Below are 1444 nucleotides of genomic sequence, written 5' to 3' on the forward strand. Positions count from 1 at the left end.
TACGATTATAATTGTTTAATTTTTTTATTTGTATTTCGAAGGTAAATGTATTTCATTTTGATTCTTAAAGAACAGTTAAATAAGCATTAATTTAGAAAAAAAATCTAATAAGCTGGAGGTTTTTGAATGTTACAAAGAAAAGAACAAAATTTGGATCAAAAGATTTACAATATTAGAAAAAATCTGGAAGCTCTTAAAACAATTTTGTTTGCAGGATTTTACAAAAATGTTAGGAAAAATGGGATTCAGTCTAAAAGATATTTAAAAGTTCCGAAAATTTTTTAAAATAATTTTAAAAGATTTGAAATAATTTAAAAGAGAACAGATACTCTTGATGATTTTGAAATGTTTTCAAATGTTGACTTTTTATTTTGAAAAATTACATAATTTTAAGAGGAGGTATAAAAATATGGGACCACTGACAAAAATTTCGAAAGGGATGAATGAAAAATCCCAAAAAATGAAATCTTCGGCACCTGAATAATAATTTTATAAAAATTGTATTAAAAAATACATTAAAAAACACGTGTGCTTTGAAAGAAACAAATGTTCTGCCTAAATTTTCTTCGTTCCTACATAATAACATTTTTGAAACAAACTTTGCATGATTCAATTCAACAGTGATTTATATCAAAATTTATTTTTATTTATTTTTTTTATTAATAAAAAATTCGATTTTTCAGAAATTTTTTCTGTTTTTTCAAATACTATGCATATTTTCAAACAAATTTTTTCATCCAGAAATATATATTCGATTATTGTATTTTCAGTAAATAAATAATATTTAATAAACAATTTTGTTATTTGTTTGAATTCAGGAATTTTCCAGGTCGTATATTTTATGATTCAGGCATTTTCTTTGGGGATTTTTAAAATTCGGTAATATCTTATTGTCTGGAATTTTATTGATTTTATTTTTCGTGAATTTTCCAATTCGACTTTTATATTTCGGGACTTTTATAATTTCGGGAATTTTATTATTCGGGATTTTTCAGTCGCTTTTTCCGAAAAATAAAATTCCCACATCACTGTAAATATTCCGAAATTATAACATTGCAATGTTATAATTTCGGAATTTTTACAGTGATGTGGGAATTTTATTTTTAATTTTCCAATTCGGGACTTTTATATTTCGAAAATGCATTGTCGAAATATAAAAGTCCCAAATTGGAAAATTCTCGACAATTTACAATCTTACCGAATTTAAGAATTGCCGACAGAAAATTTCCGAATTATACAATATCCGGGCTAGACAACTCTCTAATTTGAACAATAAAAAAATAGTTGGTTAAAAAAATTTGTTTAATAGAATAATAAAATATTTTTACCGAGGAAAAAACTTTTTAATGTTTAAAGTTTCTAAAAATTATTGTTTAAATTAAAAATAACAATTATTGAACAAATGTATTTTTGGATAAAAAAAAGTTGTTTGAAAATGTCCATT

The sequence above is a fragment of the Belonocnema kinseyi genome, chromosome 8 (genome assembly GCF_010883055.1).
Source record: "Belonocnema kinseyi isolate 2016_QV_RU_SX_M_011 chromosome 8, B_treatae_v1, whole genome shotgun sequence".
In the NCBI taxonomy this organism is placed as follows: domain Eukaryota; kingdom Metazoa; phylum Arthropoda; class Insecta; order Hymenoptera; family Cynipidae; genus Belonocnema; species Belonocnema kinseyi.